The 25,143-nt window shown below is 37.0% G+C and overlaps 1 protein-coding gene and 1 pseudogene across 2 annotated transcripts in view; one reads left to right on the top strand and one right to left on the bottom strand.

The window, feature by feature from the left end:
- CDH20 (cadherin 20) overlaps positions 1-25,143 on the top strand; it is a 220,711-nt gene that overhangs the window by 61,722 nt on the left and 133,846 nt on the right. The gene's annotated exons all lie outside the window — the stretch shown is intronic.
- LOC140708986 (large ribosomal subunit protein eL30 pseudogene) lies at positions 60-23,705 on the bottom strand (annotated as a pseudogene).

Genomic DNA, 25,143 nt, shown 5'->3' with positions numbered 1-25,143 from the left:
GGTTCTACCCTGCAGAACCTCAGAACACAACCTTATTTGGAAACAAGGTTCTCACAGATGTAATTAGTTGTTAAGATGGGGTCATTAGGGTGGGCCCTAATCCAATATGACTGGGGTTCATATAAAAATGGTAAACTTGTGCACAGACACACACACAAACTCAGGAAGACTGTCATGCGAGGATTAAGGCATGATTGGGGTGAGGCTTCTACACCCCAAGGAATGCCAGTGAGAAGCCAAAGGAGAGGCTTGCAACATCCCTCAGAAGGAGCCAACCCTGCAAACACCTTGATCTTGGAATTCCAACCTCCAGAACTGTAAGACAACAGATTACTGCTGTGTAAGCCACTCAGCTTGTGGTACTTTGTCACTGCAGCTCTAGGAAGAAATATGCTCACTGCTTCACCACTTGCTGCCTCAATAGAGGTAGAGCAACGAACTCCTCAGGGCCTCCATGGTGTTTACCAATGTTGCTGCCAGAGGGCACCAGTAATCTCTGCATCTGACTACCTCCCTCACCCTGTCTCTCCATCCACCCTCCTGCATGGCCTTGGGGTATTTCAATATTCTCCACCTTTTCTTAGAAGGGTCCTTCCACCTCCTTGCCCTAAGAGGAACCTGTGTTCCCCTGGAGGAAACCGCTGTCTAGAATCTGCAGCTACCTTCAGTGGAGACTATTAGTCATTCACACTCCTCATGCCTCAAGGCCAAGACTGAGTTGTTCAAGACTACTTCTTCCTCTTCCCCTTGTAAAACCTCCCACTTCTTTAAGGTTCACACTGTACCCTATGCCCTCTGTCCCCTTGCCATAGTTATATCACTCAGAGATACTGAGAGAAAAGTGGTAAAGAATGCAGGCTCTGGGGCCAGGCTGTCTGGGTCTGAGAACTAACAGACTTGACACTCACTAGCAGTGGTGCTTGGGAAAGTTTACCAACCTTTGTAACCCTCATTGTTCTCATCTATAAAATGAATGTAACAATGATATATACAACTCATAGTGCAGTGCCTGGTACTTGATAAGCACTGAATAAACATTAGCTATTATTATGTGAGTTTTTAGGACTGAGTCATCTTCATCTGCACCTTAATGACTGTCTTCTTCTTCGATGCCTTCCATACATGCATGGATGACCCCTCCCAACCCTGGATTGTTGGTTCTTTGATCTCCTTACCTCCAATGACCTTCTCCTTCACATCACCTGAACCACTGATGCCCCTGGTCACATTCTAGCCTTATCAACTCCAAAATCTGTATTACCTCCAACTTCTGAAATTAAAAAGATCCCATACTCTGATCACAGATGTTAATGTTTTGTCACATGTGCTTTGTATTTTTTGGAAATAAATTTGTCTACTCGTAAAAAAAAAAAAAAAATGTTCAAATACTCTCACTAAAAAAATTATATGACCCTGGCCAGACGTGGCAGCTCATGCCTATAATCCCAGCACTTTGGGAGGCTGAAGTGGGCGGGTCATGAGGTCAGGAGATCGAGACCATCCTAGCCAACATGGTGAAACCCCGTCTCTACTGAAGATACAAAAATTAGCTGGGCCTGGTGGCGCACGCCTGTAATCCCAGCTACTTTTTCGATAGTGTTAGAAACCATCTCCCTCTGAGACTGTGCACTGGCCTTGCAGTGAAGTGAAGATTGTTCCTCAATCTCTCTCCAGGCATAGTATCTCTACTGTGTGCTCACACACTGTGTGTGTGTGTGTGTGTGTGTGTGTGTGTTCATGCAAGGCCTTGTGGTGAAGTGAAGATTGTTCCCCAATCTCTCTCCAGGCATAGTATCTCTCCTGTGTGCTCACACAATGTGTGTGTGTGTGTGTGTGTGTGTGTTCATGCAAGGCCTTGCGGTGAAGTGAAGATTGTTCTCCAATCATCTCTCTCCAGGCATAGTATCTCTCCTGTGTGCTCACACAATGTGTGTGTGTGTGTGTGTGTGTGTTCATGCAAGGCCTTGCTGTGAAGATTGCTCCCCAATCTCTCTCCAGGCATAGTATCTCTCCTGTGTGCTCACACAATGTGTGTGTGTGTGTGTATGTGTGTGTGTGTGTGTGTGTTCATGCAAGGCCTTGCTGTGAAGATTGCTCCCCAATCTCTCTCCAGGCATAGTATCTCTCCTGTGTGCTCACACACTGTGTGTGTGTGTGTGTGTGTGTTCATGCATGCACACCATGTGGAGAGGTACATCTTGGTAAATTAGGAACAAGCACCATTGAGGGGATTCAATTCACTATAACCTTAATAGCTATTTCTTAGAGAGACTACAGAAGAGTACTCTCTCTCTAGTGGCTGCGCTATTAATAGTATTGCCCTTTCCTCTCCAGAAAGAGTATTAGTTCATTCAGAAAAATCACCATCCAAGTTAAAAGCCATAAAAAACATTTTCCGAACTCTTCCTTTCTAGGTATTATTCTGGAAATCAATAACTTAATTTACTAAAAATTAACAATTTTTTAAAACCTCTATGGGTACCTTCACCTGTTCACCCTTTTTTTTTAAGACCTGTTTTTACCTGCTCAGAGGGCTTAACACATTCTCTTATACTTTTTCAAACTCAGCCTCATCACAGCCCACTGATAGTTCCAGAATCAACAGTGACTTCTAGGAATCGAGCTCCCTTCTGTTAGACAGCTCTCCCACAGGCTTACACATGTTGCCTCCAGATGACTTGGCTTTCATCCTAGAGTTTGTAATCAACCCAGGGTATGGATACGTGCTGCAGGTGAATTTTTAGCAAACCTGGAAGATATCTCCACATGAAGCAGGTAGGAACTTCAATCCATAAATGCACATGTGCAAGAGACCAACTTTATTTTTCCATTATTCCCTTTCCATTCTGAGTCTCTATCCTGCAGAGGTAGCAGGCAGTTAATCCCCAGCAAATAGCAACTCTGCTTTTCCTGGGGTTAACCTAACTTCCTGGGGCCAGGGGAAGCCTTCATAGTAGTAAGACATTGCTGAGGGCATTTGCAATTTGTCCACACACAGTCTCCTCTGAGACATCCCTTACTGCTGTCTGTTTATCCCTTCAAGCCTGGCTGTTCTTGCCACTATGTATGTTCCCGGGGACCATGAACTGTTTGGTTTCTATACTGTACTGAGGCACCAGAGTCTCTGTGAAACTATCCAAAACCCCATATATAATGTGCTGCCAGTTACTCTAGTGGGAGAGGTAGGTATTGCTTCCATGGGCATCTAACCTAGGATATAAGAAACAGATTGCCCCAATCTCAGTATCTTCTGGATTCTTGGAGGTTGACTACTTCCCTAAGACTTTCTCTGGAACCCACCTACATCTCTGCCCTTCTTACTCCCCTTCCATTTATTTCCCATCCTTACCCAACCTCCCCATACTGAAGGAATATTTTATCTAATCCAGGAGAATAATTTTCTCTGCCTCATGAAGTTTCTTCCAGGCATTTTGCCCAGAGTCCTCCTGGCCTGGCCCACCCACTCCTGAGGCAACAAAGCACATTATTGCCTGCTGTAGCCCTGCAGCTCTGTGGAGTTTCTTGAACATTCAAGGCCTATCCATTCAAGGGCCTGGATACTCTCAGGGCTCCCTGACTGGCTCCTTCTAACCAATCCTGCCTCCATGTAGATGTCACTTCCCCAACCACCCTATGCAGCCACCCATCATCTTGCACTACCTTGCTTGTTACAGCTCATTGTTTTTATAGCCTTATCATAGCTCATCATTTTTTGTCTCTTTCTTGCTCATCTGTTGATTGTCTGTATTCCCTCTGGACTGTAAATTCCACGAGGACAGAGACTACGTCTGTCTTGTGGTTAAGAACATGAACTTTGGAGCCAGCCTGCCTGGGTTCTAATCTCAGCTCTGCCAGTTACTAGCTGTGTAATCTTAGGAAAGTTACTCAACCTCTGTGACTTAGTTTCCTCATCTGTAAAATGAGGGAAACACACCTCATAGCATAATTATGAGAATTAAATGAGTCAATGCCTGGCACATAGTAAGTACCATAAAGTGTTTATTAAAAGAAATATGTAGCATTTAGTATAATGTCTGAATCCTAAAAGATGCATGAAACGTTTTTGTTGAATGTAGGAATTAATACAAGAATGAATGAATGCTATAACTCCAAACAAATGTAGTCTCCCATCTGTGACTCACTTGCTCTGCTAGCTAAGTCAGAGTGCAACAAGATCAAGGCTATTTGTCTGAATCCTAACAAGGACAGTGTAACTTATGGCTTCATACCAATTAACTACATCCCTAGCCTGTGTAGCCATCTAGCAATTGCACTGTGCTGTTCACAGGCCGTAATGAATGAGAGTCTTAATGGGTCAGTATTTGTCTGTCACAACTAGTATACGAATCATACATAGTACATGTCTTATTTACTCTAATTTTATAGTTTTATCTGCTTTGTAAATGACAGTTCTTATTTCTAATCATCCTATAAAAATTATGTAATTTGCCAACAATAATTCCAGAACCTGGAAGGAGTAATATCAATTTAATTATGGTCTTCTTAAAATAATTTATATACATATATATGTACATATTTACTCAAATAGCTGGTTATGATCAGAAGATCATAATTAGCAGATTAAATGATGAGCCAAGTATTTAAGGGATAATCTATGGAAGTGTCTAAAAACCTTTCTGCGGATCAGCATACTGACATTTTATTTTCAATGTGTAAAAACAACAAAAAAAGGAAAATATTAGATATTTAAGAAGATATAAAAATGGTTCTTACAGATGAGTTATTATGAATTTAAGATGGTCTCCCCTATCTACAGAGCACAGGCCTTCTTGTTTTGTTCATTTGTGCGCTTTGAGACTCCTGAGTATATACTTTCCTGTTAGCTTTGCTTTTCTCTGTCCACTCCAGGTCACTCTACAGGAATCAATGGCATAGTCAGCATGGCAGAGTCACAAAGAAGCATGGCCCAGTAAGAAAGAAGATTACACTAATACTAACAAATAGAAATGAGTTAGAAGGATGTATTTACTGTGGGAAGATCTAGCCTATATCACTATGTTCTGAGTGGCCAGCACAAGTCTCCCGGGGAGGACAGGGTGGTCCCCTTGACCCCACAAGGAAGGGAAAATTACTATTTCCCTGGCCCAAACTTATCAGCTTTCGAGAAGCACAGAGTTGTCATGGGTAAATGAGAGTACCTTCATCTACCTGTTCATACAGTACATTTGAAATTTAGTCAAGCATGAAAAATATGAAACTTTTATCCACAGGACTAATGGAATGAAGACATAAGTCAGACACATTTTGCAGTGACCAATCTCTCAGACCCTGACTGCATAGTCATTCACTGCTAATTCACATCGGGTTTTCAGCGGGGTTCACGGAACACCAGCAATTGTCTCTACCCCCACAGAGCAGGACGTCTGAGAAGTTTAGTGAATGTTCCTCACAGCAACATGTTCTATATTCCACCATTAATTCCACAAAGTACTCGAGTAGCATAACTTCTAATTTAACCTCTTCTTTCTGCTTTCCTTGGGTCTCATGTTTCAGTTTTAAAATCCATATAGCTAGAAGGCCACATATGGAAATGATATCTCCCTGTTACACTTGATTTTGTGTCAATATCATGATTCATTTTATACATTGCTTCTCCAGCCCAAAATCCCATCATGTTTTGTTCAGCTCACTGGATCAAAAATACATCACCATATCATTTTCCCACTGGAAAACATACTGTCATTTTTTTTTTCATGGAAATCAGTCTTTAATAATTGTTCACTAATCTTCACCTCCCCCACCAATGCCTCTCTCCACCCCTGCCTAAAATTACTCATCATTCCAATAAGTTAATATATTGGAAGGGAAAAAATTTGGTTTCAGTCTCAGGGACCAATTTATGATCATCTTAAATCAGCCTCTTTTTAATTGATGAGTCTACTGCAAATTGCATACTTTGGTTTACTCTGTAAAAAATACAATTAAACTAAGGCAAAGCTGGTTATGACTCATGTATAATGAAATGAAAACAGTATCATCATTAAGCACCAAATAAAGCCATTGATTCCGTGTATTATTCTGTCAGTTTTAATTGAATTGCATTTCCCCCTTTCAGTTCTTAATTATGCAGTTCATGCTGAATCTTTATTTTTATGCACAGAATGGGATAATGTTCTCTTCCTCCTTACCTTAGTGTCTAAAAATATAAGCCTATTGAGAACAGAAAAGTCTTTGTTGGTCTTAATTAAAGCAAAACACCTGCTTTTATCCTGGGAGTTGAATGTGTTGCTGTACTGTGAGATTGTTACCAAGTGAGGGGACAATAGGACTGCTTCCTGTTGCATGTCCACCTCCCTGACCTGTGGTCACAGCCTCTTTCCAAATTCTATCAGAAGAGGAAAACATCACACTATCTGGCAAAGGAGATCCATGGGGCCTCTCCAGCCTGCTAATGAGCATTAACTCTTGTCTAGACTGTCAGGTCTAGACAGAGCAAGGCAAAGTAGATACGGCTTAACTTGGGGGCAGATATGATTAGTGAGATAACAGTCAATCTGAAAATTCATTCTTTTCTTCAGTTAACTTGCAAAAGACCTAAAGGCAAAAGCAGGACTCTCTTCTCTGGTATGTGTCACATAACTGAGATTACGTGCAAGTGAAAATGAGCAAAGGGAGATGGAATGTCTATCAAAACTAGACTTGAAGGAGATCCTGCTACCACAGTGTAATTTCCATAGTTGAAAAAGAGACAAAAGGGAACACAACCTCTACCCTCCTCTTGTTCCATAATTGGTCAGCTGTGTCAAAAGTGCTTCTGCCAGATTCAGGTAAATGCGTCACCCTAATACCTGCACGATTTTATTTCTAGGATTCAATTCACAGGAGGCAAACGTTCCTGTGTGAAGATATCAAGTGATAGTGTTAGGAAGTTACTCGTCTTGGACCATATAATAAAGGCTATCTTGGGATTGAGAACCAAAGAATGAGCTCTGGTCAGTCTTTGGTGTCCCAGCGATATTCGATATAAACTGAAAGATTATTATCATTGGCTTGAAACCCCAAATGACAAGGGCCTGACTCATAATAAGTATTTAGTGGGAAAGAGAAAGTGGCTGTTATTTAGACTTAACCTTAGAGTTGAGGGATTGGCCTCCTCGGGCTGAGAACATTTGATCTGATGCATTGAAGGGCTGGCCCTCCCTGGAATATCTCCTACCTCTGGCACATCAGACTATGCTCTCCGTGCAGCTGCATCTCCAGCATCCATGCTAATAAAGGACACTATCTTGGAATGAGAAGAGGCACTAATCATTCTCGTACTTATTTTACCCATGTTCAAACTCATCTGCCAATATTTCCTTGTGCAGTGTGCTGCAAAGCATTCTAATAAGCTTATTCCAGTTCCATCTTTTTTAAATTCCCAACCTATCCTTTGATAAAAGTGAGGAGAGAAAGGAAAATGCCCAAGAAGTAAGAAAAGGGATTTAGGATGGGAAGAGGGAACTCACATTTATTGAGTTCTTTTATGTTACAGGCACAATTGGGTTCTATACATTAGTGACCAGTTTTTGTTGTTGTTGCTGTTGTTTTTACATCAATGATCAGGGGTGTGTGTGTGTGTGTGTTTACACACATATATTTATATATAGGATAACAGGGAAACAAGATAAAATGACTTAGATACTGGACAACCAAGGGTTAAATGTAAATGCTAGGACATGACTCTACATATTTATAATATCCCTGACTTCAGATTCTACAGTAATAGGTAGCTGGTAATTCTATAAATAATGTTGATTTTCCATGTTCATTGTTCCTAATGTTGTAGACTAATGCATATGCCATGGTAACATCTATTTCAAATCAATTTCCTACAAATGCTTTTCACAACTATTTTGTTTTTATTAATAAATTAAAACACAGCATACTTGAGCAATGTATTTTTGTTCCATGCAAATTCACAGAGATCCAAAAAGATTATGAAGGAGATAAAATTTGCATTTACAAGAGACTCTCCTTCAGAAGGGTTTATGAAATTATTCTTTCACTATTCAAAATAGGAAACCATAAAACAAGGAGATTATAATAAATCCTTGGCAAAAATTCACATGAATACTGCCTGCCAACATTTTAATTAAGGATAATAGGTTGGCTTATCAAATATAATTGAGGGAATATTGACCGAAGTTGGGTTTGTCTAAGGGGCAGGCAACAGAACATGAGGTTCTAGTCACAGCCTCTCTCACATTTCCCCTTGACTCCCTTTGTAAAGAGACATTTTCCCTCACCTTGCCTTCTCAGACCTAGAAACAGATAAATTAAAGGTGCAGCTGGATCTGACAGCCAGGTTCTGTGGAAGTGGAAAGCATTCTGGTGCTGATGGAACTTTGCAAAGTTGGACACCAAAGGGATCCCCATGCCTCTGGGGATCCAGTAGGATTCTCGTGCCAGAGGAAGGCTCATTCTTCACCCTGGGTGTAACCTGGGCCTCAGCAAATTCTCTGATAAGATTTACTGAAATACTTCCAACTGTAGGACAACACAGATTTCCCCTGCCAGTACAAAGGAATAACTTTCCTGAGATCTAAAAACCAGCATATATTCAAGGGAAAAAAAAAAGGAAATTGACTAGCAAAACTACCTCATGAAATATATCTCTTGATTCCTTAATGTCATCCTCTTTATGAACCAGATTTTCTCATGGCCTAAACTACTCCCTGATTGTAAATTAAGCACCATATGAATAACTTGCCTGATGGTATTATAGTGATCTAAGGTTAATGTTTAACTATTAACAGTAAATAGGATTCCAGGTACTATAACCTGGGAAGAGTACCATTAGGGTACCATTTAGAAAATTCTGTTTAAGTCTTATAATAAAGCAGCAACTTAACTGCTAGAGAAATTTGAGCCAATGAAGAAATTGATGTGAAAAGAATCTATCCCCTGGGCTGGGGTATTTTATGTTTCAATATTGAAACTTGAACATTTTTTTACACCAGAAAAGTTATTCTTAGTAGTTGGCAGAGTAAATCCATGTTATCGTGCATTCTGAAGCAGTTCAGCTGAATCTAATGAGAACATCTGCAGATTTATGCAGCTTTCTGTATATTAAAGTCCCAACCCTTGTGAAATAAATATTTCTCCTCAATCCTTTATTTTTACCCTTCTCAGGGTTAATCAGACTAATATGGTATAAATTTTAACAACCATTTTTATGATCCTAGGATGAATGGTGCAATACAAGTCTAAAATATCAAGATCTTATAAATAGTGTCAGTATGTACTGGCTTCAATGCCTTCCTCCTGGCCATCAATTTTGGCTTACAGAGAGGGAAACAATTATGAACTCAGTCACTTGCTTCTTTTTATTCATTTTTCAGAGATTTTCAAGGTGATCCATGCATTTCTGGGATGTTAAGGAGAACTTGTTTGGTCTTAATGTCTCTCAATAGAGAATTCATTAAATTATGTAGGCAATTAAGCAAAAGGTCAGTTTGGTTTTACCACTTAGACAAATTACTCAGACTCATGTAGAAAATGAGTGTTTTGCTAGAGTTATCTTTAAAATACTTCTTGGGAAACAAGGCCACCATGTTTCTTGGGTAACAGAACACTTCACACTAGGACTTTTGTCTTAACTAGTCTTCTATGTTAGATCAGGCTCACCTCAGGCTGATGAATAATATCTACTTCAGTAGTATAACACCTCAAGGTGTTACCAATTAGTCTTAAAATTTGTTGCATCTCAGGCTGAGAAGCATTGTAGCAAAAAGAGGCCTAATCCTGGAGTCAGAGAGCCCTGTGGCAGCAGCGGCTACATCACTGGTCAGCAGTGAACCACTGGCCAATAATCACATGACCTAGAAGCTTAGAGAATTCATGAGCAAAGAAATACCATTTAACCCAGCAATCCCATTACTGGGTATATATCCAAAGGTGTATAAATCACTCTGTTACAATGACACAGGCACACATATGTTCACTGCAGCACTATTCACCATAGCAAAGAGTTGGAATCAACCCAAATGCCCATTCATGATAGACTGGATAAAGAAAATGTACATATACACAATGGAATACTATGCAGCCATAAAAAGGGATAAGATCATGTCCTCTGCAGGGACATGGATGGAGCTGGAAGCCATGATCCTCTGCAAACTAACACAGGAACAGAAAACCAAACACCACACGTTCTCACTTATAAGTAAGAGCTGAAGAATGAGAACACATGGACACAGGGAGGGCAAGAATACACTACTGGAGTGGTGGAGGGCAAGGAGAGCATCAGGATAAATAGCTAATGTATGCGATGCTTAATATCTATGATGGGTTGACAGGTGCAGCAAACCACTATGGCACACGTTTACCTATGTAACAAAACTGCACGTCCTGCACATGTATCCTGGAACTTAAAATACAATTAAATTTAAAAAATAAACTACTAACAGAAGATTCTATGATTCCAGAGTGAGGAGTAATGCATCTAATCAGAGAAAAACATGGTTTATTACTTAAAAACAAATAGTATATTTTGTCTTTGAATCTTGAATTTTAATTATTTGTTTTGAGAATAAAGGCCACTAACCCACCAAAATATAATAAGATCTGGTTAAGGAGGAAAACCCCTAGGGAAACTTTTCAGCAGATTTCTTCAATATCGTATTAAAGACTCTCACATATAGAAATCCAGAGTGGATCTGTAGGGAGCAATGAAATTCCACATCATGATATAAGGCAAGTTATTGAAAATGCTATATGAAATCTTGGTTCTGTCACCTAAAATACAATAATAATTCATGGGTAAAATAAGGATTTACCCAGCAATTTTAAAGATTAAATAAAATAATGTGGGTAACTAGTACACGCTCAATAAATGAGAGCTGAGATACAGAGACGGGACCTTTAAAAATGGAGCATGAAAAAAGCGACCCTTTTCTTTGGCAGTTAAAAAAACGGAACATTTGTTTAATTTAAAAAAATTGTCAACTCTTTTTTTTTTTTAGCAAGTTCTGGCAAATTTTATTAAAGGGAAATTTTGCATGGTTTATTTTTCATCAGTCTGTTCTGGCATGCTTCTAACGATGTCAGAATCACCTGGATCAATGATAGCCAGTGTGCCTACTCTGTAATATCTTCCTCATGCTGTGCCCTGTTCAATATTATTGCCACTGTAGTGATGGACACCAGTTTTGATCAACATTGCACAGTACTCTATTTCTGATTTCTTCAAAGTTGGACACTTTGTAAAGAGAATAACCAATTTCACTTTGCCCTGTCTGATCATCTTCAGAGTCTGCTTGTACTCCAGCACGTGCTTTTCACTTTTTATAACAAGTTAGAGCCTAGAATTGATAACTTCAGCGACTTTTTTGTCTTCTTTGCAGCCACCATCTTTCTGCCTTAGGTGCGGGACGGCCTCCAACCAAGAGTTGCTGTTAAGATGGCCCGGCAGCGACACAGGCCATTGTCAACTCTTAAAAGACTGTTATAGGGTTGGGTTTGGTGGCTCATGCCTTTGATCTCAGCACTCTGCAAAGCCAAAGTGAAAGACAGCTTGAGGCCAGGAGTGTGAGACCAGCCTGGGCAATATAGCAAGACCCCCATCTCTAAAAAATAAAAATAAAACCTAAAAATTAGCCGTGGTAGGCCAAGCTACTCCAGGGGACTGAGGCGGGAGGATTGCTTCAGCCCAGGAGTTTGAGACTGCAGTGAGTTATGATTACGCCACTGCACTCCAGGCTGGGTGACAGAGCAAGACCCTCTCTCTAAATAATTAAATAAAATAAATTTTAAAAGACTATTATAAACAAATTCCATCAGGTTCTTCCTGTCAATCAATGCTTTAAAGCAGTGGTTCTCAAAGTGTAGAGCCTGGACCAATGTCAGCGGTATCATTTGGGAACTTGTTAAAATGCAAATTCTTGGGGCCCAAGGCCTACAGAATCAGAAACTTCTAGGATGAGACCCAGAAGCCTGTGTTAATAAGCCTTCCAGAGGACTATGCTGCATGCTTAAGGTTGAGAAGCACTGTGTTAACCTCCTTCAAATATCAGTGTAACTTCAAGGCTTCCACTGTCTCAAGGGTCTTGCAGAAGGTCCCTTCTTCGTCTGTCAGGATGTGCAGATTCCTACTAGATTTGCTGAACAATCTGAGTCTCCACTTCCTCCTTCTTGGCATTCATCTCCTGCTCTTTATTCAGGACTAATTGATGTTCACACTGGCCAATTAGTCAATGCTACAATTCAAATGGCCCCAGCTGTATCCAGAATTAACATGAAAGCTTTCCTAAAATATTTGAGTGGATTTAAAAAAAAAAATCACAGATTTTCCTTTTCAAAACAAGCATTTGGGCCTATTTTTGTTCAAGTATGAAGGTGAATTTTTCATGTATTATTTCCTCAATATAATTATTTTATGTTTGTTAAATACAGAGGCTGCTAAAAACTCATTTGTTGAGACTTCCACAAGTTGATAAAGAATAGGATAAAAGCAAACGTACATCTTCATTATTTAACTACCCTAACCTGCTTATCAATCTCATCTTTCACTTGTTCATTCTACAAATATGCATCAAGCACCTATTATGTGCCAGGCACTGTTCTAGGTATGAAGGCTTCAACCATAAACAAGACAGATGGGGTGAGATTGGACAGATTGGAGGGGAGTCTCTTCCTGCTAAAGCTTGCATTGTAGTGGAGGACAGAACACTATAAAGAAATCAACAAATTAACAAGTACAATAATTACAGGTTGTATTAAATATTCTGCAAGATAGAAACAGGATAATATGATAGAATCCCTGGAAGGGGTGGCTCCTTAGACAGGGTGGTTGAGAAAGGTGTCTTTAGGGAGATTATATCTGAACTTAGTCCTGGAGATTGAAAGGAGCTACTTAAATGAAGAGGTGGAGAAAAGTGGAGGAATTCAGGCAGAGGATTATACAGCAAGCAACAGTTTTGTACTTTTTGAAACATGAAAGAAAGCCATAGTAAGTCCACAGGAAAGAGTATTGGGGAAACATCATTAAAAACAAAATCTCCTCCTAACACAGAAAACCTCTCTACAGACTAGAAGAGAAAGTCAGTCATCTTATTATTGAAAAAGCATTGAATAAGAATATGATACCTATCACAGATAATCCATCAAGAGATTCCAAAGTTCAAAAGACATCTCATCCTCTTACCATGTGGTACATACTCGTCATCAAGATAAACAATAACTAGTTCTCAAGTAAGAGGACTTGACAACACCATTTGTCACACATAGCTCTTCCTAAATTTACTTGGTAGTTGAGGTGACCATCTGTGTTAACTACTGGCTTTATTCCACAGAAAAATAAACTTTTCTTTATGACAAGAGATAGTTTTGCAACTTGGAGCGAGGCACCTGCCCTCCCACAGAAATGGAGAAATAGGGGCACTATCTTCCTTGATTCCATTTGAAAGAGATGGCTCCTACGTCCTTGAGAAAGATATGCCTGAGTCTAAAACTGGCCAGAGGCTTATTTAGCTTTCAAAAAGATTTACATTATATTTCACAGAGACAGAGAAAGAAGTTAACAATTACAAGTTTTCTAATTAATGTTCTAAGAATAAGAGGTTGGGGTGGGGGAATTCCTTCTATTTTCAACAAGAATTAAGCCTCTTAATTTTAAACTGTCTTGGCCCTTACAAAAGGCATGAATTAAAGTAACAGGAAATTATGTAGGATCTTAGAAGAGTTTACCTTTTACCCTCAGAGAAATGGAAACCCACTGAAGGTTTGTAACATGATCAAATTTATATCTTTAACAAGGCATTTAGCCCCAGACAGAATGTACTGAGAAGGACACAACATCACTTTTGTAATTCTTGTTAAAAATGCATAACCCAATCCAGTCATAGAAAACAACAGAGGAACCTAAACTAGGGAGCATTCTATAAACGAACTGACCAGTACTTTTAACAAATGTCAATGTTATGAAAGGAAAACTAAAGATCTGTCACAAATTGAAGGCCACTAAAGAGATATGACAAGCAAATGTAATGTGGGTCACTGGATTGTATCCTGGACCAGAAACATTAAAAACTGGTGAAAATTGAATAAGACCTGTAGTTTATAGTATTACATTAATGTTAATTTCCTGCTTTCCAAAATTGGTTATATATGTAAGATGTTAAAATTAGGAGAAGCTGGATGAAGAATATATGAGAATTCTCTGTACTATTTTTGTAACTTTTTTATAAATATAAAATCATTTCAAAATAAAAAAATTTTTAAGTGAAAGAGCTTTAAAAACATTTTAAAATATCATTTAGGATACTGAGTTAATAAATTATTAAGGGGGGAAATAGAAGTGGGGAGGCCAGATAGGAGGCTAATGAAAAAAATTTGGTAAGAAATAAGAGTTCGAAGATGGTGGCAGCAAAGATGGAAAAAATTAAGAATCAAGATTCATTTTGGGTTCAGAACTGACAGTGCTGGGGTATCTATTGAGTGTGAGAACTGAAGGTCAAAGGTAGTTTCTAGAACTTTGCATAAGTAACTGTTGGAATGTTGCCATTTTTTCAAACAGAAGGAACTAAGAGAGGCATAAGGTTTTAGGCTAGATGATCTCTGGTTTCAACCTCTCCTCTACAATGTTATATCACAAATCCAGCTCCGAGTGAGCAGTGAGCACTGCAATGTTATAATGAACGATATATGATTTTAACACTATTCTTCATAGAGGTGGCCACAGACACTTCAAATCCCACTTTAGACCTGTGTACAAGCTACAACCATCAAGTTAACTAGTCCAAGACTTGTTTCTTACCAGCATTTAGTTTTAGATTGATTTGCTTTTCCTCCTCTCACCCCATTACTTTAGACAGCAAACTAGTCAGCAACAAGGAGTTAATCAGAACCCTGGCTAAACCTTTTGATCCTCTTAATTTAGCCAACTGTGGAAACCAAAAAAAAAAAAAAGAGAGAGAAAGAGAAAACAAAAAACCCACCACCTATTTTTTTTTTCCTCAAAAAGTCAAATTGCACTATGTGGACTTACAGATTCTCTAATTTTAACTAAACTAAACTTCACAAAATTGACAAGTATGGATAAAAGATAACACTAATACAAAAAAAAGACAGACCACATCTTTTTAATTCCAGCATCAGCTCCTTATCTGCCACACTACAACTTAAAAGTAAGCACAAATTTAATCAGAAAAAGTAGTAGCATCTGACTCTATATTTTTAAAAGAGTAAATAATTACAACGTACCCCTTCCAGGTAAGGATGACTTTTTACAGAAACTGGAAATGTCTTTACTTTTGAAAAGAAGTCTATGCTATGCCTCCAACCCATTCTGAGCATTTTTGAACTGGTTGCTTAGAAATGTTTCCATTAATACATGATTTTGCCATCATAAACCATGCAAGTCTTCCAGACGGTTCTCACTGTGGAGAAGGGAGGTCCCCACAGTGTTTCTGTGCCCCCACCCTGCATCCTCATCTCCACTTTTCCAGAGACTTTAGGACCCTGACTTTTAAGGGGACAGGCAACTGTTTCTGTCTTTGCTGGCCTGAGCCTGGGACAGGCTCCTTCAGCATGGTCCTGTGGCAGTCCTCGGGAAAGGATGGCACATCTCAGCAGACCCTTCCACGGGACATTTGGACTCATAACTCACACCGTTTGGATTCACAAAGTGGCCCGGACACCTTGCCAGCTCTGCGACCTTAGACAAGTTGTGTATCTCCTTGAGCCCCAGTTTTCATTAGAAAGTGGGGATGGATATAATGCCTCCACATAGTAGTGAGAGGATCTCAGAAGCCAGGGAATATAAAGCTTTTAAGACAAAGCTTAATGAAGGTTGGCAACTGTTAAACTAAATTAAAATTGCGCCTGAGGATGCCCCTGTCCTGAGTCCTTAAGTAATGAACCGCAACCTAACATAGTACATTAACTAAACCCTAACTTAGGAGTTTACTCAAGTAACACGTATTAATAGCTGGTCTCAGTCAATCACAGATCACAGTAGCTGAGCGCCAACCAAACATAGCCAGCTGATTCAAATTAGGCAAAACACCAAGCTGTTGCCTATTAAGCTGTCCCTGTGACTTCCATTTTCTGTCCATAAGTGTCTGACCACAATGCAGCCGGGGAATTCTTTGAACTTTTTCTGGTTCTGAGAACCAGGCGCTACAATCTTATTTATGATTTTTAAATTGTAAACAAAAGCCAATTCAGATAATGAAAGTAAATTTGTTGTAATTTTGCCTTTTGACACTACTATTGTCCTACTATGTTTCCTAGAGGCAGGGAGCTCCTTAGTTTTTGGTTTCTGAATTGACCTGTCCTGGGTCAACCACTGTGTTCTCCTTAGTTCAAGTATGAGCCATTTCTAAAACACACAAATCTCCTAACATGAGCACATTAAACTGAATAGAAAATATTTTAAAATAATAGCAAAATGTAATGACAGTATCAAGAAGAGCTCAGCTATCCTAGTAATAAATGTGCAATAAAGCTTACGACCTACCACTTTTATCTATGAAATTTGAAATTTTAAAAAATACATGTAAAACATATTAAATACATATGTACAAGTATTAGTAAGGTGAAGCAAAATAAGCATTTGTATATGCTTCTAGTGAAACTGTAAATTAGTGCAGCCTTCGCAGAACCCCAAATCAATTTGACCCAACAATTTTGCTTGAGGAAGTAATGCCATTTTCTTCCTTCTAGATAGCAGAACACATTATAAGGCTATAATAATTAAAACAGTATATGATTTAAACAGAGATATGACCTTTTAATATATTAATATTTAAAATCAGTGGCAAATGATGGAAAGGAAAATAAATGGTTTAAAAACAACTAAATATTATCTGGAAACAGCATGAAGTTGGATCCCCTCCTCTTACCATCAAGCAAAAACAAAATTCAAGGGGATTAAATATCTCAACATAATAGCCCTAGAAGGAAACACATGTAAGTATTTTTATAATCTTTGAAAGGAGAAGGCCTTTCTCAGCATAGGCATAAGACCTAGAATTCATGAAGAAAATGACTGAATTTGTACTACAATTAAAAATATGTATATGGCAAGAACGGCCATAATTTTAAAAATCAAAAAATAATAGATGTTGGCACGGATGTGGTGAAAAGGGAACACTTCTACACTGCTGGTGAGAATGTAAACTAGTATAGCCACTACGGAAAACACTGTGGAGATTTCTTAAAGAACTAAAAGTAGAACTACCATTTGATCCAGCAATCCCACTACTGGGTATCTACCTAGAGGAAATGAAGTCATTATATGAAAAAGATACTTGCACACACATATTTATATCAGTACAATTCACAATTGCAAAAATGTGGAACCAACACAAATGTGCATCAATGAGTGGATAAACTGTGATGTGATATATATATATGTGTATATATATGATATATATGTGAGATACATATGCACACGTGTGCACGCGCGTGCACACACACACACACCATGGAACACTACTCAGCCATAGAAAGGAATGAGTTAATGGCATTTGCAGCAAACTGGATGGGATTGGAGACTATTATTCTAAGGGAAGTAATTCAGGAATGGAAAATCAAATATCATACCTGGGAACTAAGCTATGACCATGCAAAAGCATAAGAATGATATAATGCACTTTGGGACTTGCGTGGAGAGGGAAGTTGTGGGAAGGGGTAAGGGAAAAAAGACTACAAATTGGGGTCAATGTATACTGCTCGCGTGATGGGTGCACCAAAATCTCACAAATCACCACTAAAGAACTTACTCATGTAACCAAATGCCACCTGCTCCCCCAAAACCTATGGAAATAAAAAATTTTAAAAATAATTTTAAAAAGTGAAAAAATGAAAAAAACACATTTGTGGCCAAAAAAAAAAAAAAAAAAAAAAAAAAAAAAGCACTGTAAGTAAAACTGAAAGATACATGATGGATTGAAAGAACACATTTGCCAGACATAGAAAACAAAGAGTTAAAAGTTTCCATAAATCAGTTAAAAAGATACAACTTAATAGAAAAATATATACATAATTCAAAGAGAAAATTCACTGAAATGGAAATACAAATGGACATAAACATTGAAAAGATTATCAGTTTTTAAAATTATTATGGCAATATAAATTAAGCAACATAGTCTGCTTATAAGGTTGGCAAAATTTTGTTATGTTAAAGAAAGTGCAGAAAAATGGAAACTTGCACTGCTGTTGAGGGTGTAAATTGGTACAACCTTTTAACAACAATTTGGAAATATTTATCAAAATTAAAAAGTCACACATCTTGTTACTCTTCTAGGAAGCTATACTATATAAATACTCAACACGTACACAGATATATGTCCAAAAAAGATTACAACAGGCTTTGTTTATAATAAATAAAAAAACAAACAAAAAGAAACAGTCCGACAACCCATCTGCTGGAGAAGCATGGGTGGAGCAAAGACACAGTGATTCAGCTGAAACAGGGTGTAGCATCAAAAAAGATTTTAAATAGCAATTAAAAAAATAAAAATAGCCCAAATGTTATAATCAAGATATTAAATAGTTCATCTATAATAAAATACATTACAGGCATTAAATATGATGCTTTTAAATATTTACTTAAATAGGAAAAAATTCATGGTATACCAGTTAGAATGAGGCTATGATATCATATGTTGCGTATGACCCATATTTGCAACATACATACTCCAAGGAAGGATACACACCAGTATGTGAACAATGGATATCTCTGAGTGGGGTAGGAAAGAAGTTACAAGGTAGTTTAATTTATACTTTATGTTTGTATTTTCCAATTTCTTCAATAGTCACAATTAACTTTTGTAATTAAGAAAGTGAAAGTTTAACAACAAAAAAAAATGAAGTCAGGAGAGGCAGACAAATCCCTGAACTAAAGCAGAGTACTTACTTTATCTTTCTCAGCAAACCCCAACTACCTAAAATGAAATGCTTTATGTTTATTTTACACATGCAAATACAAAATGTTTTAATTTCATCTTCAAAGCATCCACTCCACCATCCACATCTGCATCTGTTAATCTCTTATTTTGGGGTTTCAGAATTCATATGGTGGGATTTATGAAATCCACATTCTGCCGTCAATCTTCACACTAGGGGTTTTAGAAAATAGCATGAATCAAATGTGCTAACCCTGGCCTTGGAATGCAGTCATTCTAGAAAGTATATTTATTTTTTATTTTTTTAACCAAAGAATCAATAGATGTTTCAGCTGCTATACAGAAAAATATTCGCTTTCAATATGAAAGCTCAGCTGCAATGGGAAGAAAATATAATGCATTGTAAGAAAAGTTTAAAGTTATAAATTTGTGTGGCCATGCATAAAAACTCCTAAAAACTGTGACCATCCAAGGGTTTCTTTCTGAATGGGTCTTTTATTCCAATGAGTTGGCACAGTGAAAGATGCACTGCATTGTTCTGACATCACACCAGGGTGAAAACACACAGTTCTGTTGACATCAACACAATGCACTACAATATATTTTTTATATCCTCTGTAGGTGTTCTGAAAGGACCCTATTGGTGGAAATGTTAAAAAAAAATTACGGGAAAATCCCTGCAATGAATAGAGTACTAAAGCATTTCAATTTCCTAGGAAAAACTGGAGTCTACTTAAAAATGTGATGGTAACATGAAGCATACAAATGGAGAGAAATTTTCAAAGGGAACATACAAAACACTTTCCCTGTTTCACAGTTTATCATGCAAATTCCATACATCTTAGTATAACGCAATATGCATAAGAAAATTAGTTTGTTAGGAAATCTGTTCATAACACACCTCAGTAGATCAAGAGAAACGTAATTTTGATGTAGACATAATTTTATTTCTCACTCTGTTCTGTTGTTTTCATGTTTTCTGGTCTTAATCAAAATTGTCTTTTATTTGAATTCTTATGAATGAGTCTTCTTGTAGACTGCATGGTCCCTCCATTGTATTTTAGAAACTAAAAAATAAAGAATTACCAAATGTTGATGTGGCTGGCACTACAGATAGCAAGAGATGAAATAAAACCAGTGGGAAGCCAGACAAGTAAGGGGCAGATGCAAAGTGTGGACTCTAAGGGGTCTTGGATACTGAATATTCAAGTATAAGATCTCAGAGTCTCGTGACATGCAGCTTGATTCAGAAATGAGAGAAGAACAAGAGAAGCTACTCAGCAAAACAAATTCATCTCAGCCACGTGAATGTATTGGTCTCCTATGACCCTCACATTGTGCAAGACAGTAGCTCCAAAAGAACTAAATGAATTAGGGCACTTCATCATTTTCTAGTTTAATTAGACTTTTCATAGATATTAATTGAAAACAGTATAATATAGTGTGCTCAAATTAATGTAGCCTCCATTGTATACAAGTGTCAAAGTGAGTGATTTGGGATTCTCTATGCAAGCATTTGCTTTATTATATGAGCATATCTGTATAGTATAATAATCCATATAGTATAGTAACTCTGTCTAAAAATGTGGAGAACACCTAAAATAAAGGCATGAATGAGACAAATCTTTAATGAAAGCATTTTATAGAAACCAATTTAAGTTTTAAGTTGATTAATATACATGATTGTCAGAGAAGGCAAGAATTTTTTTAAGTTTATTTTAAAAATTATTAAGAATTTTAAATATTCATAATTGGATAGAATATAAATAATACAAAATTAACTATTTTAATTACTTTCAAGTGTACAATTTTGTGGCATTAAGTACATTTTTACTGTTGGGCAAACATCACCACCCTCCATCTCCAGAACTTTATATTTCCAAACTGAAACTCCATATCCATTAAATAACAACTCCCTACAGTAAGGAATTCTCAATGCAGGAATAATATCAACATGTATACAATGACATCATGTGCAAGTCAAAGTTAAAATAATAAGAAAAGGTTTTGATGTGATGTGTTTCCCCAACTATATATGTAACCTCTTTTTGTGATATTTTGCTATATTCTAGCATTTTTATTCACTGGTACTATCATTCACTGTATATTTATCATCTAATTAGCTCCCTATTTTCAATTAACCCCCAACATACATACCAGAAAATATCATCGTCGTCATTTATCATCTGAGTCCAACGGGTCCTTTTTTAAAATATATATTTTTAAGGCATTTTATAAATAATTTATGGAACAATAAAGAGATAATGAAAAGCTTATTTAAAATTTCATAAGAAGTTAACCATAGCAAACCTCACTGGGTCAAGTAAATGCTGGAGCACAGGCAATGTAAAGGATGAAATAGCACTGTCACACACTTTGTGTGAGTCCCATCACAAAATATTGGTGGACTGGATCGAATCCTTCCTGACTGAATGACAAACTGAATGAAAACACCACATTTTCTTTTGTGCTCCTAGAAATGTATTGTTCACTCACCTTTTCTTGGAGAAAATTCATGCAGAATATCACCCTCCGAAAAATCATCTCAAATTTTGCACATATGATTAATTTCAACATCATCACTCAAAAGTAGAATGCTGCTCTCCGCCTCTTTGCATGTATGCTTTGATTCATCTTAAATTTTGAACCAGATTTATCTATCTCTTTCTTTTATCATTTTGGGCAGAAAATATAAACTCTGAAATTCTTCACTGTTTTTAATGGAAGCTAAAAGCAGACCACAAAGATGGTGTCTTCCATCTCCTCTTATACTATTCTTAAAAGATGATATAAAATACTTTGGGCAGTATAATTAGAAAGCTGAAGAATTAATAATATATTATTCTTCAGCCTCAAATTTAGGGAATTCCATGATTCTTATGTCTTATTATTTTAGTCTGCTTAGCCTAATTGTTAATAATTGATGAGCAATGATGAAATAATTCCTAAGATCATGTACTAGCACAATGTTCCAAGATGTAAAAAATAATAATATTAAGATCACTGTAAGAACTCATTATGTATCTTGGATTTTCAAAAGAGTTTAATGGGCCTATATAGTAATTGCAAGATTTAATTTTTTTGTTTAAAGTAATAGTAAATTTTCTCTTTGTTCTTTGGAAGGCTTTGAAGAAATAATAAAGTATCAGTCCTTACAAATAGTGAAAGCCGTTTTTAAAAATTTCAAATGCAGATCAGATCCAATGGGCCTTAATGGCATACCAATGACATAGATTGATTTTAGAACTAAATTTTGTATCACTAACATGGGAAAACCAATAACATTTGCCATTTCGGTTAGGATTGTGTCCGTTTATATACTCCACCTAAAGTGACAATGGCTTTAACAGATATATTTCTCACAGAAAAGTAGTCCAGAGAGAGACAGTCCAACCTTAGAAATGGCAACATCATGGCCACTAGGGACAAATATCCTTCTACTTTTCTGCTCTGTCATTCTTAGCATGAGTCTTTTTTTTCCTCAAGATTGCCTCATTATCCAATTCAGCTGTTGTTGCTCCAGCCATCTCATCTATATGACAGGCAGGAAGGAAAAATGGGCCTAGGGAAGAAAGTGTACATGTCCTAGATTAAGCAGCGTCCTGTGAGCATTTTTACCAGGTGTCACCTATGGCATTTCTGCTTATCTCACTGGCCAGGACAAAGACACATGACCACACCTAGGTACAAGGAAGGCTAGGCCTTACAGTGTTTTAGCTGGTACACTGCCACTACCAACAATAAAGAGATTCCTTAGGAAAGAAGCAGCAAATAATGGATATTGGGTGGCAAAAATAGTTTATGCTACAACTACCAAAAACAGAAGATGACTACAAACACATACAAGAAAAACAAACTATTATTAAACTATAGATATATATAGTTAATAACTAAAGTTCAAAGCCTAAAATCTTCTCACATTCGGTTTAAAAGGGAAAATATAAAGCACCAGAAAAATATTAAAAATCTTCTCTTTGACCCCAATCAAAAGCACTGAAAGAGAAAATAATTATTTTCCTTCAGTGATTTGATAATTTAGTGATTTAGTATTATTTAATGTCATATTCGTGTAACATGTAAAAATCACTTTCTAAATGACCAGTGGTATGCAGCTCGCATTTGGGGAAAGTCTGGCTTTCACAAATAAATCATGAAAGGAGGTAAGATTATAGAGGTAAAATGAGGGTAAGGGATGATAAAAGACTTAGGTGCTAAATCAAAAAATTATAAATTAAAATTTTGGAATTTATACCTGTAAGGGTATTTAGACATTATCCAGCCATAGAATCATAATCTCACTGTTTATTGCAGCACTATTCACAATAGCCAAGATAGGGAATGAACCTAAGTGTCCATCAATGAATGAATGAAGAAAATATGTGCATATATACAAGAGAATACTATTCAGTCATAAAAAAGAGTGACATCTTGTAATTTGCAACAACACGGATGGAACTGGAGGACACTGTGTTAAATGAAATAAGCCAGGCACAAAAAGAAACATACTGTATGTTCTTACTCAGATGTGGGAGATAATAAAAAAAAAAAAAATAGAATTCATGGAGATAGGGAGTAGAATGATGGTTACCAGTGGCTGGGAAGGGTAGTGTGGAGGAGGCAGATAGAAACAGATTGGCTAATGGGTACAAAATACAGTTAGATAGAAGGAGTAAGATCTACCGTTTGGTAGCAAAATAGTGTGACTATAGTCAACAATAATTTTATTGTATATTTCAAAATAACTAAGAGTAGAATTGCAACGTTCCTAACACAAATAAATTATAAATACTTGAGGTGATGGGTACCTCAGTTACACACACATGCAGTTACACAGCATATGCTTGTATCAAAATATCACATGTACCTCATGAATATGTATAACTATTATGTATCCATAACTAAAAATTAAAAATCTAAAACAGTTGTTCTGATTTTCTTAAAATTATGTCAGGTTGACTTGAAATAATCATAATAAAAATGACAAAAATTAAGACAATAAAGAATATCATAAGTTAAAAAGCAACAACAAAAAGTATAATCTTATAAAGTTGAAATTTATTTTACAGGTAATCTTGTCCATTAAATAGAACAATTCTTTGGAACCTAGTTATTTAAGCACTGTTTCAACCTTTTCCATGAGAATAAAATCAGTAACAGGCAACCAATTCCATTTTAAAACATTTCTAATCCTAAAAATGCTTCCTTATATGCATTTAAATAAATTTTCTAATACAATTTACTATTTCCCCTCTGGACCAATAATAAAGTAATTTAACAAGTTTTCCAGGTATAAAGGCTATATAAATTCTATTCACTCAGTTTTATTTGTAACTTCCACTTATTGGTTCTTATAGAGACCTGAATACATTTTTATGCAAAAAATAAAATTTATACAAATAAGAAGCCCTTTGACTCACCCTTAATCCTACTGAGTGAGCCATTATTGTCAGTTTGTTATGAATTATTCCAGATATTTATCCCTTTATGCTCATAGGGAAATATTTTGTTCTATGGATTTTTTTCCATGAACCATAATACATACATATTATATGCAATATGCTTTCATTTGAATTTGGTAAATCTTGATCTCTATACATCAGAACCCATATATCTTCTTTCATTTTAACTGCTGCATGGTATTCCATAGCTATGCCATGTATACAACATAATTGCGATACACCCTTAGGATATCTTCTTTTTAAGACACGATCTTGCTCTGTCACCCAGACTGGAGTGCAGTGGTGCAATGATAGCTCACTGTACTCTGGAACACCTGAGCTCAAGTGATCCTCCTGCCTCAGCCTCTTGAGAAGCTGAGACTACAGGTGTGCACCCCCATGGCCAGGCTAATTATTAAATTTTTTTGTAGAGACAGGGTCTTGCTGTATTGCCCAGGCTGGTCTTAAACTCTTGGCCTCAAGCAATCCTACTGCCTCAGCCTCTCAAACTGCTGGGATTACAGGTGGGTATTTTCAGTGAAGGGCAATTAATAAAACTGCCAGAGTAAACATCCTTGTAAATGTTTTTATGTGTGTGTGTCTGTACCTTTGTGTATATTCATTTGTATACAAAAGTTTTCAAAATTATGTATAAACAAATGTGCCTTTTTAAAGTATTGATAATAGCAAATTACTCTGCAATACAACCAAGCAATTTTACACCCACTAGCAGATTATGAGAACCTCCATTTCCTCACATTCTCACCAATAGTTTATATATCAGTATTTGTATCTTTTCCCAATCTGAAACAATTACTTTTTTGAAGTCATATGGAATATTTTTGTAAAAC

The sequence above is a fragment of the Chlorocebus sabaeus genome, chromosome 18, assembly GCF_047675955.1.
Source record: "Chlorocebus sabaeus isolate Y175 chromosome 18, mChlSab1.0.hap1, whole genome shotgun sequence".
Classification (NCBI taxonomy): Eukaryota; Metazoa; Chordata; class Mammalia; order Primates; family Cercopithecidae; genus Chlorocebus; species Chlorocebus sabaeus.
Note: the sequence above shows the minus strand (reverse complement) of the source record. Positions and strands in the feature narration are given on the sequence as shown.